The sequence below is a fragment of the Euphorbia lathyris genome, chromosome 1, assembly GCF_963576675.1.
Source record: "Euphorbia lathyris chromosome 1, ddEupLath1.1, whole genome shotgun sequence".
Taxonomy (NCBI): Eukaryota; Viridiplantae; Streptophyta; class Magnoliopsida; order Malpighiales; family Euphorbiaceae; genus Euphorbia; species Euphorbia lathyris.
Genome location: NC_088910.1, coordinates 2,870,618 through 2,886,771, shown reverse-complemented (window position 1 = coordinate 2,886,771; position 16,154 = coordinate 2,870,618). Strand labels below are relative to the sequence as shown.

At 39.8% G+C, this 16,154-nt stretch overlaps 1 pseudogene; it reads right to left on the bottom strand.

Moving 5' to 3' along the window:
* Window positions 1-10,956: 10,956 nt before the first annotated feature.
* On the bottom strand, window positions 10,957-15,726 carry LOC136216554 (transcription repressor OFP4-like; annotated as a pseudogene).
* Between the last annotated feature and the right edge of the window lie 428 nt (window positions 15,727-16,154).

Genomic DNA, 16,154 nt, shown 5'->3' with positions numbered 1-16,154 from the left:
GCGGATGGAACCACAGATTGGAGCATGCCGGAAGAAATCATCCGTAACAAACCACGCACTGTAGCCGAGCTCATGAAGATAGCAAAGGAATTCATGGAAGTGGATGATGTCAACAGGGAACATGGGGCCCAAACTCGGCGAGAAAGAGATGCCGCTAGAACCACTTCGGACAGTCGGCGTCAGACCCAGTCCAAAAGTAATTTTGTTCGAAGAGGCGATCGTCCCTTTCAAGGTGGAGGATATCACACGCCACTAAACACGACTCGCCAGGAGGTGTTACTTTGGATCGAAAAGAGCCCCCTGAAGAAGGATGTGCGGTTCCCCGAGGTAAAAGGTCGAACCAGTTTGGGGCGACATCCTAACAAATATTGCAGGTTCCACAGGTTGAATGGCCATGACACAGATGATTGCTACGAACTGAAGAAGGAAATAGAAAAACTGATCGAGAGAGGCAAGCTGAGTCAATTTGTAAGAAAAGATACAGCTGATGAGAAAACAACGCTCCCGCACGAGGGAGAAACACGGCCAGAAAAGAAGCAGAAGAAAGGGGTGATAAACGTGATAGCAGGCGGAATCTACGAGCCTCCAACAAAAAGAACTCGCCGTGAACGGCGAAAGAGCAATACACATAGGGGGGATGCCCTCAATTACTCATTTGCGAGAATCACGGAGCCACATGCGGATGCCCTGGTGATCACGATGGCCGTTGAAGAATGGGACGTCAAACGGGTCCTTATCGACACAGGCAGTTCTTGCAATGTCATTACCCGGACAGCATTCAACAAGTTGGGAATCAACGACGAGCGGGTGGAACACACCTTCATGGATGTAACTGGTTTTGGGGGTCAATCCTCCCAAACAAGTAGGCAGGTGGTGTTGGAGGCAGAAATGGGCGATAAGAATCTAAAATGGCGAGGTGATTTAGAATTCGCAATTGTTGATCTCCCACTGGCCTACAACATAATTCTGGGACGGCCATTCCTGTCGGAGACGGAGTCGCTCATCTCAATGAAGCATTTAACATTACATTTGCCAACACACCAAGGGCGAGTCATAGTTGAAGGTGATCAACTTGTATCTCAACAGGCCTATACATTATCACTTGAACCAAAACCGGAAAAGGAGGATAAAGTCGAAGAGAAGCTCCCGGCGGAAGCATTGGGAGAAACGGAACTATTCGCCATCTCGAATGATAAGAACGTGCGAATAGCGGCTGGACTCTCAGAGGAAACAAAGAAGGCCATTACCGAGGTATTGATCCAATGTGAGTCGGCATTTGCCGCCCCAAATGAAGTGTTAAAAGGAATAAGCCCAGACGTAGCAACCCATCGGTTGAATGTAGACAAAGGGGCAACCCCAGTGCGGCAAAAGAATAGGGGACATGCTCCTAAGCGGCAAAAGGCGATTGAAAAAGCAGTGGCGGATTTGCTAAAGTCAGATGCAATTCGAGAAGTCACCTATCCGGAGTGGTTAGCCAATGTGGTGCTAGTCAAAAAGCCGAATGGAACGTACAGAATGTGCGTCGACTTCAAAGACTTGAACAAGGCATGTCCGAAAGATATGTATCCACTTCCTAACATTGATATATTGGTAGATGGAACTGCAGGATATGAAGCTTTATCATTCACCGACGTGAAATCCAGTTACCATCAGATACCCATGGAGAAGGCGGATGAAATCAAAACATCATTCATAACTCACCAGGCGACTTATTGCTTCAAGGTGATGCCCTTTGGATTGAAAAACGCGAGAGCAACATACCAGAGGATGATGAACAAGATATTTTCAGACAAATCCGGCGAGAACTTCTCGATCTATGTTGATGACATGATCATCAAAAGCAAGAAAATGCAAGACCACCCGCGGGATATCAAAGAAATCCTAGAAGTGTTGATCAAATATGGCCTCAAATTGAACCCAGAGAAATGCACATTCGGAGCAAGAGCGGGAAAGTTCCTAGGTTTCATTGTTAGCGGCAAAGGGGTTGAGGCGAATCCTGAGAAGGTTAAAGCAGTAATGGAGATGAAGACGCCAAGGAACATAAGGGAAGTACAGAGACTGAACGGGCGGTTGGTGGCATTAGGGCGATTCATATCATGCTCAGCTAGGCGATGTCTACCTTTCTACAATGCCATCAAAAAATCCAAGTCCTTTGAATGGACGCCGGATTGTCAAGAAGCATTTGAGGGGATAAAGCGATTACTATGTTATCCGCCCTTAATGAGCAGGCCGAAAGACGGAGAAGATTTGTTTCTTTATGTATCCGTCACCAGCATGGCGATATGCACTGTGATGGTGCGAGAAGAAGAAGGGCAATAATATCCAGTGTACTACGTGAGCAAAGTCCTGAAGGATGCAGAACTCCGGTATTCGAAGTTGGACAAAATGGCCCTCGCAGTGATAACCACGGCGGCTAGATTGAAACCATACTTTCAGGCGCATACTATCATTGTGAGAACTGGCATCCCGGTGCGAAAGGTGCTGCAGAAACCTGACGCATCCGGCCGGTTGATGGAATGGTCAATTCGCCTGGGCGAATTCGATATCCGCTATGAAGGAAGACCAGCACTAAAGAGCCAAGTGCTCGCCGACTTCGTGAACGAATTCACCTGGGATGATGATGAATGTCCAAAGGCACAAAAAGAAGAGTGGAGCATGTACACAGATGGGGCCTTATCTGCAGACGGAGCTGGGCTAGGAATCATCATCAAAGGTCCGGAGGTTATCCGCCTGTGCTACGCAGCAAAATTAACTTTCAAAACTACCAATAATGCCGCAGAGTATGAAGCAATGATATGCGGATTGAAGTTGCTCAATGAACTCACCCCAGAAAGAGTGGTAATCTACAGCGATTCCAAACTCATGATAAACCAGATCACAAAAAATTATCTGGTGAAACAGGAGGAGCTCGTAAAATACCATCAGGTAGTCGGCCGATTGACACAAGAGTTAACGCACAAGGGAGTCGTTTGGGAGATGGTGCATGTTCCACGAGGCTAAAATGCAAAAGCTGACGAATTGGCAAAGGCAGCGGCAAGTAGAGAACCATGGAGTCAAAAAGCATGCAGCTTGGAAATAAAATCGGCACCAGCATTCGAGGTTGATCAGATTATGATCATCGAGGAACTGGAAGACGATGAAGATTGGCGGATGCCAATCCGTCAATATCTGGAGCAGGGAGATTTTCCGGTTGATAAGAGCTTAGCTAGAAAAATAATTGGGCAGTCGGCACGATACTCAATGCGGGATGGAACTTTGTATCGGAAATCGTACACATGTCCATGGTTGAAATGCGTTAGTCGCAATGAAGGGGACTATGTGCTGCGAGAACTACACGAAGGAATTTGTGGCGCGCACGAAGCTTCGGCGGCATTGGCAAGAAAGGTCAAACTGCTGGGATACTACTGGCCCAAGGTGGTGGAAGATTCCCAGAAGATGGTTGCGGAATGTCACAACTGTCAAATCCATGCGAATGAAAAGCATGTTCCCGGAGCTGAACAAATCACTATAATGACGGCGTGGCCATTCGCAACATGGAGAATTGATATAGTGGGCCCATTCCCAGAAACAACAAAGAAAAGGAAGTATTTGATAGTCGCAGTAGACCACTTCAGCAAATGGGTAGAAGCGGAGGCAGTAACCGCACAAACACCTGAGCGAATGATCGAGTTCTTACGAGAGAACATTATCATGCGATTTGGGATCCCGCAGAAGCTTATAACCGACAATGGCACCCAGTTCAACTGTGCCAAGTTCAAAACATACTGCGAAAGCATGGGAATCAAGAATCATTTTTCTTCTGTAAACCATCCCCAATCAAATGGTATGACAGAAGTTACCAACAGGGCCATGGTTCAAGGCATCAAGAAGCGGCTAGGTGACAAAAAAACAGGTTGGGCGGATGAGATACCCCATATGTTGTGGGCATACAGAACCTCTGTAAAGGCAGCAACAGGCGAAACACCTTTCTCGCTAGTTTATGGAGCCGAAGCAGTCCTACCTGTTGAAATCAAGTCGCCCACAGATCGGACAATTTATTATTGCGACACACAAAATCCTATCAACATCAGAGATGCTTTGGATTCTATGGAGGAACGAAGAGAGAAAGCTTACATGCGAATGGCAATGTACCGCAATAGAATCAAGAAATACCATGACAGAAGAATGCGAAAAGTAATAATCAACGAAAACGACTTGGTCTTGAAAAAAGCGGATAAAATACAATCCAGAGATGGCAAAGGCAAGCTGGGCGTCAACTGGATCGGACCATACAAAGTATCCAAGAAGCTGGGACCAGCCACTTTTGAAATAGAAGAAATGAGCGGAAAGAAGCTCCCGCGCACCTGGAATCTAGAGAATCTACGCCTATATAGAAAGGCCGAGTAGTTCGAGGAAATGACGAGTACTCTTTTTCCTTTTATGAGTTTTTCCCACTGGGTTTTCTGATAAAAGGTTTTAATGAGGCTTCGATCCCGCACAATTGGTGTACATATGTAATAAACTTTTTCTCGTCATCAATAAAAGTTATTACATTCACTCAGTATGTTACAACAAAACGCGGATTCCTTACAAAAAACACATAAATGTGTTGCCTCTTAAAGAAAGGCGGATGCATGATTACGCATCACTCGCAAAAAAACCTTAGGGTTAAAATCAATAACACATAAATGTGTTGCCTCTTAAAGAAAGGCGGATGCATGATTACACATCACTCGCAAAAAACCTTAGGGTTAAAATCAAAAAACCTTAGGGTTAAAATCAAAAACAGATAAACGTGTTGCCTATTAAAGAAAGGCGGATGCATGATTACGCATCACTCGCAAAACCTTATGATCAAAACTTATGATTATTTTCGAAAGAAGAATTATAAGTTAAGGCATAAAATTAAGCGGATAAACGAGTACTCAAAATTGCAAAAAGGGTCTGGCCACCCTAGCTATGAAGAAACACAAATATGGAGTCGGCAAAAAGACAAAGGGCACATATAAAGGGCAAAAAAGTGACAATCACACACATATGAAAACCAACAACCGAAAGAAAATATATATATCAGAGCGGTTTGTTATATGGTTTTTACATACAAAAGTCCAAATATAAGTGAAGCTACGCTACAGCTTCCTCTCCTTCACCCCTAATGCCCTCCTGGACTACGGCAACTCCCTCATCTCCTCCGGTAGGAGGATCTACTTCAAGCGAATCCTCGACCCTTGAATCGGTAACCGTTTCAGTAACCTCTTCGGTGAGAGGTACCTCTTGCACAGGTTGAGAAACGGCTTGGGGTGCCTCTCCTTCCGCGGGCTGAATAGGGATCTCGCAGCTAATCGGAGGATCCTGAAGACTCTTCCAATCTAAGAAGAGTACCTCATCCATATCAGCATCCTCGGCTTCCAGCTTATCCCACTCCCCAGTTAAATCCTTTTCAGGGATGGGAACTTTGGGGCGGTTAAGTACTAGACCCTGATGCCCGTGCTCATAAGCCGCATGAATCCGCTCCCCATACCAGTAGATGCGGGCGCCATCTTCAGCCAAAATCTCCTCAACCCTCTTCTTTTGGGCCTCCTTGAAAGCAGCTAGGTCGTCGAGGGCTTTTTGCAGTTCATCGGACTTGGCCTGAAGGGATTTAAGGGCCTCCTCCTTCTCGCCCACGGCCTTCTGACAGGTGCCCTCTAGGACCTTCACCTTCCCTTGGACATCATCATAAAGCGACTTCTGAGTCGCCAATTCCGTACCAAGACTTTCCAACTCCTGGGCTCGCTCTGCATCCCTTCGGAGAATGCCCTCAGCAAAATTGATAATCTGCATATAACACGTCTCACAAATAAAGATGGGCAAATAGAAATATGCGGTTACAATGAACACAAGATATTTGAAAGCGAAAGGACAAAGCAATAATATACCTCTACAGAACGCTTCTCGATCCCTTCCACAGCAGTAGGGAGCGATACTTTCTAGCGCACACGGGAGGCAGAGGGAAGTCGCCCGAGGACATTGCATATGGAAGATACAATATCCTTGCAAGAGAAGTTCACGGCCAGGCCGAAAGTCCTAGTCCACCATCCGCTAATATCGGGGATTGGCTGCAAGAGCATAAAGAAAAATATCAAGGAGTGGCAGATAGCTCATGAGGAAAAAGTAGCAATACGAGAGGGAGTAGATCAAGATACCTCGTGAATGGGGGTACTGCTCTTTCCTTTAGACGAGGTGGATACAGGTGCGCCGCCAACAGTAAGGGACACAGAAGTGTTCTTCTTTTTAGAACGAGAAGACTCTGTATCCGCACTTATCTTCCGCTTCCTAGTTAAAGGAAGATCCTCGGAGGCAAAAGCAGGGCCTTGTGAAGCTGAAGCCCTAACCGGGGAAGCCGCCCCAATAGAAGGAATCGTCCCTCCAGAAGGATCCGCCCCTACAACGGAAGCGGTTTCCGTCATCCGCTTCTTTCTTCTCGCTAGGGCTTTGGCCTCCCGATCTGCAGCGATTTGAGATAAAGGATCACCCCTGCAAAGGGTTAAAAGAAACCATCAACTTGGAAATAAAAAGTACCTTGCACAAAAACGCGATAAGGAATATAGACAACGCGATTCCCCTCGCGGTATGCAATCGCTACTCGGCTCCTTAGCATATGAAAGGCCTGATCGTATGTCCATACAAAAGGTGGAGTGCTCTTCAGGAACTTGATAACGGCGGATTCTTCCTGGCTGGGATACCCGAAGTTCAAACTCTTTACGTTGGGTCGGCTCCAGCAATGAAGGAAGTTCAGGTTTTCCTCATTAAACTTGATAAAAAAAGTAAGATCGATCCCACTCGCGGATCTTGTTCAGCTTCTCGTCAAAACCATAGTATCCGCTCTGGCGGATGAAAGTGAAATACCCCGCCGAGCTTTTGAAATGGTGGAGCTTGGAGAAGATCTTGAGCGAAAAGGGAACCTCCAAACAATCCGCCAAAAATTTGTCCTGAGTCAAATCGGCCCAGCCGTTAGGATGCAGTTGCCCGGGCGCAATTCCATAACCGCCTAAGACGGAAGAAATCTCATCCGCCAGCGGATAAGTGAAGCCGCAGATAATCTGGGCCACGAAAACAGTGAAGTACCCCTTTGGGTAATCGCCCGGCCCCCTATCCTCTCCAGGAATGATCGTCTCGAGACCTCGGAGCCAGGGATAATGCTCCCGCAAATCATCGATTGTCTCTTGACAAACCAGACTTCCCGACCTGTCCTTCTTGGGTAACAAACGAGGGGTTGGGACAGGTGGCGGAATCAACTTTTTGGGGTCAAAACCTAAACCCTCGTCGGTTGTATTCGCCAGATGAAGGAAGTCGGCGGGATGAGAATTACACCCAGGAGAGCTGGTTGAAGCTTCCTCAACCATCTCTTCGACCTCGTTAGAGACCTCGCGGACATAATCGTCGTCAAACGGCGCGAAGTCGAGGTCTGACATGATCGATAAAAGGAAAACAGAAGCAAAAAGCCGAACAAGAAGCAAATGTGAAAAGAAAAACTTACATGAAAAAGACAACACAGTGAAGTGACGGGATTAAGAGGTCAACGCCGGAAAAGAAGTAACGGAATTAAAAGGTCGACGCCGGAAAAAACGAAAGAGGGGAAATGCACAAATTCAAAAACTTTGAAATAATCGGACAAAGACGAAGCGTCCCCTATAAAAAGACCCTAAAAGGGCTTTTGCTAGACCAAGGGGGAGGCATGTGATAACCCGCGAAGCCCAAAACGGGTTATACTCATTTCGCAAGCCCAGCCCATATTAAAGCCCCATGGGCTAAGATTGGACGGGACCCGAATGAAGGAAGCGGGCGCAGCGAGTAAACCGCCCCTAATTCCTAAACGGAGCGACAAGACTCCCACTCAGAACCACGTTCGTTGCCATGAAAACCACGAAAGGGACATGGCCTAAAAAGGGGGAACCGCCCTCAGAACGTGGCCCACTAAGGAGTAACCGCCCTCGGCGGTTACCCAAAAATACCTATAAAAGGCCTTAAGAATAAGGGAGGAGGTACGTTCACATTTTTTTTTCCCACAGAGCTATTGCTAAATTATAGACTCATCCTTACAAAAACTGACTTGATCGTCGGAGAGTTTTCCCGGAGATCCTGTCTCCGGTTTTGTTTTGCAGGTAACTCCGGTAAAGAACATCAAAGCGGATCCAGCAAGTTATCACATCTAATTTATGATCTTCAAAAAAAAAAAACATCTAATTTATGGTTATGACGAGAAGAAGAAAAAGGAGAGAAAAACGTTTTGGGGATCCTGTTGATTAATTTTTGGTGATCGAAGACGGTATTTCAGATCAGTTGTCAATGATCACACCGATTAATTATCGGTGACTGACGACGATAGTTCGGTAACTGTTTTTTGGATCTATGTTATTTTTAACAATGATTTTGAGTAAGTCCGGTTCTAGTACTTCTTAAATTTTAACAGGGTTATGATAGTAATTTATCAAGCCTATAAATTACTAATAAAAAAATATAAAATTTAGACAGTTGTTCGTTAGATTTACTGAAGTGAAATTTAATTCGGTATTAACACTCTTTTAACAGTGTCACAAGTCTAACTGAACATTCGGTCAGAATTAACGATACAAGTTTGGTGTTACAGATTATAATTTTGGTGACGAACATAAATGGTCTAATAGAAACGTTTGGTATTAAATTTAGTGTTATATAATAATTAAGTGACGTTAATTTATCGAATTAAAATAAGTTATTAAATTAGAAGGACTAATACCGATATTTACCAATTAGAGTCGGTATAAAGTTAAATATAAGATTAGTACGAGAATTTGAATATAAAATTAGTTCAAATAGACTTATGATAATATAACGAGTCTAACGGTACGTATATTCGGTCTAAAATAGCTATTCCGGTGACAGATAAAAATAAGTTTCAGTTTTAAATGATTTAAGTGGTTTTGAATACGTTTTATCGTGGTATTTTGAAAATTGGATTGGAAAATGAATTTGACTATTTTATAGGAATTGCTTTTGGATTGAGAAAGTTGTTGCGGTGGTTATTGTTATTTTTTCTGTGATTTGGATTGAAATCCAAATATGATTTTTATGTTGTGATATTTTGAAAGATACATAAAATGGTTTTGTTCATCTAGAATTGCTCGGGATAGGAGTTGTAAGTTGTAAGACCATACCTAATGGCGGTATGACCAGAGTGCACGGCTGGTAGTCCTAACGTTAGGTAAGGAACGAGATAGGAATGAGATATCTCGATTATTGATATTGTTGATGTTATGAGAATCTACACGGGTGGAATTCGAGGATGGACACACACGAATTTTGTATTATGTTTTGATAATTCTTAACGATTTGAAATATAGTGTTTTACGTTTATTTGATTACGAGTTGGTTTGATAAAATATTATTCGATTTGATTCGTTTGATAAAACTTTGTTTAATTTGATTCGTTTTGATAAAATGATTTATATATAAAATTATATAGTAATAAAGTGAAGAATACAGTTAAATAATTAACGTGTCGATAAATTAAGAGAACTACCTACAATAGGTAGAACTACGTGGCTTTGATTTCCGATTGATTCCCGATTTAAAGTTTAAAAGACGTTCGAGATACGTAGGAAGCTTGATAGAATTATCAAGTCCAAACCAAATAATTAAATATATTTTTCAAATAAATTTTTATCTATTAGAAAATAAGTTTGGTTTTTGGACTGTTAGAAGTTGGTTATCCTGTCTTCCGTTCATATCCGATGCCGTTTAGGATCGGGTGTGACAATATAGGATGCCAATGAGACTAGGGTTGCACGTGCTCGGTTAACCAGTCCATTAACAAAAACCATTAACCAGTCCATTAATTCGGTTAATCATATTTCGATTAACCTATTTCTTCGGTCGGTTAAACTATATTTCGGGCGGTTAACCATTAGTGGTTTTTTTTGTAGCAAATATCACTTTAAATCTATAATTATTCACTTAAAAAATAAATATATAATTATCTAAATATTAAATAAAAATATTGAACTTCAAATTTAATTAACAAAATTGCCAAAACGAATAAATTTTAAGTTATTTTAATATTTTTCTTAAAAAAATTAAATATAAATATGCATATTTATATATTGATAATTAAATTTCTACATATATTTGTACTAGTTTTATGTATATCAATATATAATCGGTTTATTTTTCGGTTTCGGTTAACCATCGGTTTTTGAAATGAAAAATCGTAAACTAGTCCATTGGTTACGGTTAACCTATTTTTCGGTTCGATTTCGGTTTCAAAAATCGGTTTTTCAATTTTCCGGTTAGTTTTATGCAGCCGTAAATGAGACCATCATGTCAACATCAATATGTTTTGTTGGTTTAAACTAGATTTTACGCATGGCACCAACTTTATCTTCACACCTCTTGAAATCCTCAATGGCCTTCTTCAAATTTGCCTCGGCTTGAGCATTGGCTAACTTTCTATTTCGTTCCTCCAACCGAGCTATTTTTCTATTGGAAAAAGTACAAAAATAAACTTTGTGGTTACACCTGTTTTCGAACAACACCTATGTGGTTTAAAAGTTTGCAAAATGGTACCTTGAGGTTCATTCCGTTAGCAAACACATACCAAATTGACTAACGGTGTTAAAAGTCAAAGGGCAAAGAGTTAATTTAGTCCTTATATTTATTTATTTTATAAATTAACCCCCTTTATTATCTAATTATCACAAAGAAACCCCAAAATTAAAATTAAAAATCAAATATACCTTCTTCATCTCTCTCTAATTTCTTATTTGTCTCCTCTTTCTCTCTCTTCTCTTGGAAAAATTACAAAATCAAAGACATTTAAATTAACTTACTCCCCTCATCCATTATCACACCTCCTAAAATATTCCAACTTTCAATTAATTTACTCCCTTCCTTTCAAACGATTTCATCTTCCGCTAATCTTGGATTAGTTGATGATTATTAATTTATAGAAGAAAAAGATTAGTTGGAGGGAGTTTGAGTGAAGTCGAACCAGATTTGCTTGAAAACATTGATAATAAGTTGATGTTATTCCTTTGCATTCAAAGATAGATAGCAAGCAAGAAGGTCTTCTAAATCTTTGGACGCTCTTATACTATTTTCCAGAATCATCTCCACCATTGATTCCCTAAAATCTCTCTGCGGATCATTTGACGATTTCACTATTGCCAGACTATCCGAAAGACTCCGCCGGCACCGAGAGCTTGAACTTGAACACGACTACACGCTCTTCCTTCCACCACTAATCCTCCGGCTACCGATTCTCGGCGTGTTCACTCTCAGTCGTAATCCCAGCAAATTCACATGTCTCCTGTTGTTTTGGGAATTATTTATGTCTTTAGTTTCTTTAACCAGCTTCACTGTTAAAGAGTCATTTTCATTGGTTTGTTTGTATTTGGCTGAGCCTTTTCGGTGCTTCGTTTAATCTAAGGTCTTCTTCTTCACATCTTCAATCTTAGCGTCGAGTTGGACAGGCTTTGTTATGATTGGCAGAAAAATTGTTTGAAAGGAGAGTAAATTAATCGAAAGTTGGAATATTTTAGGAGGTGTGATAATGAATGAGGGTAGTAAATTAATTTAAATGTCTTTGATTTTGTATTTTTAGAGAGAGAAGAGAGAGAAGGAGAAAAAAATAAGAAATTAGAGAGAGATGGAGAAGAAGGTGTATTTGATTTTTAATTTTAATTTTGGGATTTATTTGTGATAATTAGATAATAAAGGGGGTAAATTTATAAAATAAATAAATATAAGGACCAGATTAACTCTTTTTCTTTTGACTTTTAACACTGTTAGTCAATTTGGTATGTGTTTGCTAACGGAATGAATCTCAGGGTACCATTTTGCAAACTTTCACACCACACGGGTGTTGTTCGAAAACAGATGTAACCACAAGGTTTATTTTTTTATTTTTCCCTTTTCTATTTTGCAGTGATAAGTCTATGAGAGACCTCAGAGTTGGAGGACAATGCCTACCAAAAGTATAGAAAATGTTAGAGGTGAAAAAATAATAAAAGCATAAAGGCAAAAAGAAGTTAGAGCTAATCAAAACTTGACAGTAGTTATTTAGTTCAATAATATCTTGATCATTGGCCTGAGCAAACAACACCGTCTTAGAAGGCACTCAGGCCTATTAAGCTATAGCCTTGGCGACCATAGGGTATTCCAGTCTAAGCCTCGAAGGATACCATGCCTTCCAAAACACAAAGCCCTATCAGGATATCTAAAAGTTACAAAAAAAAAAAAATGCAAAAATCAAAAGTAAAGGCTTATATTATAAGTATTGTATGTAGTAAAACAAATTCAACTCTTCATGAGGTACAATCACTGCCTCAGGTATCCACTTCGGCTATATGGGAACAATAACTGGAACCCTCCCCACATATCGGGCAATATGAGGCTAAGGGGGAAGCCTTGAAGAAGCCGGAGCACTATTCTTGGCCGCATGGTTTGTTGCAGACTTTGGCACTAAAGATGTCTCCGAGGCTCTGGTCTTAGATTTATTATTCAAAAAAAGCTTCAGACACCTCCTTAGTAGCCTTCTTCAAACCAAGGGGAGGCTCAACGACTCTATTAAGCTAGGCTACAGCCTTCTCAGACAACTCCCTAGTCGGCATCTTCGAACCAAGAGAAGACTCGAAAAACTTAGCCTTAGCTCCAGGCTTCTTAAAGGCCTTACTCTTTAAGGACCCCTTACCTTTAAGGGTAGGATTATCCTCAATAGTCACCACTTCGGCCTACTTCTATAGCTTTTTTGGGTAAGAATTTGTTGTTTAATGGGTAAGAATCATGCAAAGAAAGACCAATAAATGTTTAATGGACTCGTCTTGAGCTTCCTTAAGCAAGGAATGGATTCTAGCGAAGTCATTAGAGATGGTGTGTTTTTGTGTTGTATCCAAATCTAAGCCCATAATAATGATATGTAAAAAAGTTGATCATGCTTTAAGAGAAGCTTTGGACTTGCATGTGTTTGGCATATGCAAAACCCATTGTGACTCATTAAAATTAGGGTCAATTACATGAATATCATAATTAAGTACAAAATTACAACTAAGTCATATGACCAAACTTAATTCTTAATATGTCATTATTTTCTATATATTAAGATTTTACATCATAATTTAAAGACTCAAGACTCCAATTCATAAACCATAAACTATAGAAAATGTATTTTAGACTTCTAATTTATAAATTCTAATCCTTAAATATATTAAAAGTACTGACTTTAACTAGTTTGACATAATCCAAAACTATGATTTGACATAGTTGTAAATAGTTTTTAAAAGATGAATTTCTATGTAATTTTCCCTGGGTCAAATACATGAATACATAATTAAGTATAAAATTACAATTAAATCATATCACCAAACTTAATTTTTAATATGTAATTATTTTTTATATATTATGATTTTACACCATAATTTAAAAATTCTAGACTCTAATTCATAAATCATAAACCATAAAAAATATATTCTAAACTTCTAATTTATAAATTTCAATACTTAAAATATATTAAAAATACTGATTTTACTAATTTGATATAATCTAAAGTTATGACTTGACATAGTTGTAAATACTTTTTAAAACATGAATTTTTGTGTAATTTTCCCTATCATAAATAACTTCAAAATTACAATTAAATCATATCACCAAACTTAATTCTTAATATGTCATTATTCTCTATATATTATGATTTTACACTATAATTTAAAAACTCTAAACTCCAATTCATAAATCACAAACCCTAGAAAATATATTCTAGACTTCTAATTTATAAATTTTAATCTTTAAAATATATTAAAAGTACTGATTTTACTAGTTTGACATAATCCAAAATTATAACTTGATATAGTTGTAAATAGTTATTAAAACATGAATTTCTGTGTAATTTTCCCTTAAAATTAATGTTATAACCTTATAGGTTTGATTGAGCTTATTTCTAGCTAATTAAAAAGCCCAAATAATGTTAATTAGTGGGCTGAAATTGAGCTCTAAAGGACAAAAACGAATTTAATGTTTTTCCTTGTTTAATTAAGATTTCTTTTAGCTTGGTGCACTAGGATTCAACTTCCTTTTTAGTTTAGGTTTAGGTTTCTTTTGTAGTCTATATAAAGGCTTGTATTCTTCATTATTTGTCATCAATCGAACATCAATATTTTTATGAACAAAAGTTCTTCTTTTCTTTTGGGAATTATTTTCAATCCAGGATTGAATTCTTTATTGTGAGCTTGAGAGACCGGGTCATCATTCTTGCAATATTATCTTGATCGTGAATAAGTATTTTGGTAAGGTACTTGTGAATCGCCAAACACTCAGGTTCCAATTTAATTATTCGAATGTGTAAGGTTATATCTCCTTTCATTGTCTTTAATTCTTTGGGATTGGTTTGTTATCACCAATTTATGCTTGTTATTTGATGGTATTAATTCCTTAAGATAGATCGGAAAAACTTGTTGATTTGGTTATTATTTCTCTTTCATAACCAATATCACATCACCTGCATGCGAGTCAACCGGTATAAAGGTAGTTAGAGGCCTAGGACCCGAAGGCCTTTCTTGAGAGGCAGAGGATACGCCCGGGCGAGTACAATCTTGAGGAAGCACGACTTTTGCAAACCCAAAATTAGAAAGAGATAAGGAAAAAGTAAGGAACTTATACATGAAACAAACTCACCAGCAGTGGAAACGTCAGCTCTTTCATCAGAGGCTCTCAATAAGCTAAATACAGGAGTAAAGTTAGCTCCTAGAGAGGAGGAGGAAGTTAACCCCTCAGAAGAAGACACATCCCCTTCACGAGCTGCGGCCTCCTCATTCTTCTTAGCTACCAACCGTTCAACAGTTTACCGAGCTAGCAATTTTTGAAGCAGGTTAGACATGTTAGAGCCTGCAAACACAAGAGAGGACTAAAATAAAAAACAAGATAAATATATCAGAAAAATACCTTTAAAAAGAGTTGCATATTCAGACGATCCTTCATAATACAAATCCCCTTCGACAAGCTGAAAAATGAAAGGGATATTTTTGTTGATATGCTTCAATAAAGCCTCATTGGTGAAAGTAAAATCTAGGTTCACTAATAGATCCCTAATATCCTTCTCCACAGTCGTTAAATACCCTAACACAGGCCACTTCGGCTTCTTTACGGGGTCAACATCCTAGAAGGACCAGAATGGGAACCCATTAGGATATGAAGCCCCTTTCACTAGCCTCCCACCTTGGTCCTTAAAAGGAAACACCCAGAACCAGTTGGGCTTGAAGTTCTTGTTGCTAGAAACCTTATTCTGCACAAAAGACTTTCGGTTCACAGATAGTCATTAGTCTCTGGTCTCATAGAAGGCGTCCATATCCTTCAGAATAAAGATCTGGTCAACTTAATATCCAGGTCCTCACACACTTTGACTAGTCCAAGTAGTCCATCCTGCCATTAGGAGAAAGTTGAGCAGGATATACATTGAATTCATTCAACATATTAACAACACTGGAAGAGAAGGGAAGATGAACTCCATTATCTAGAAAAAGCTTGTAGAAACCTAAATATCCTTGAGGAGCATTAGTTATCACCTGATCTGAATCAAGCATAGCAAAACCCAGATGCTTGAACTCTAGATACTAGCTTCGTCAATGATAGGTCGTTCATGGTGGAATGCTACTCGAAGTTTTTGGGTTTTGGAATAATGATCTTTTTGGTATTATTAGAATCTGAAGCCTCTTCAACTTGCAGTTTCTTGTGACCCATTATAAGCGAACAAAAGATTAAAAAGGAAAGGAAGAAGGAAAAAGGGTAAACGAAACTTACTGAAGAAAATGAATATGCCAAAAAGCTCGAAACACAGGAAAAATGGGGAAGTTCTGGAAACGTAAAAACAGAAGAAACAATAAGGAATGAACTCCAAACACCTTTATAAGAGAAGAGAATAGCAAAGGACGAAGAATACACGATAGAAATAGGCATAATTAAATGCCTATAATGATTAGACTAGCCAACATTTCAGAATCCTCAATGAGCGCATGAAAAGAGGCCAAAGGAGATAGGCCACCTGGACACCGCGTGCCAAACAGACAAGCACAAACGATTCTCGAGGACGCCCTTGCGATATGTGTAAACAGAAGAAGGGGGCATAAGATATGGTATAAAATGACTCAAGACACATGGCATTTGAGGGA